Here is a 246-nt window from a genome sequence, read left to right on the forward strand (position 1 = left end):
TGGATTTAAATCAACTCTTTATTTAATGGCTAAGTGTGTATTTAATGAATGTGGTGTTTGTGGTGTCCCTGAGGATGTAGAACATAGTATTATGAGGTGAAGCCAATATGATTATGAGAGGAGTGTAATGCATGATAAGATTTATAAATTGGGATTGAACTTGGAAGGAATACTATTAATTATTAATACAAGTGAAGGGAGTAAAGCGTTATTTGTATTTCTACAGGTTTAGTCCATATTTTATAG

This window comes from Girardinichthys multiradiatus, chromosome 13 (genome assembly GCF_021462225.1).
Source record: "Girardinichthys multiradiatus isolate DD_20200921_A chromosome 13, DD_fGirMul_XY1, whole genome shotgun sequence".
Classification (NCBI taxonomy): domain Eukaryota; kingdom Metazoa; phylum Chordata; class Actinopteri; order Cyprinodontiformes; family Goodeidae; genus Girardinichthys; species Girardinichthys multiradiatus.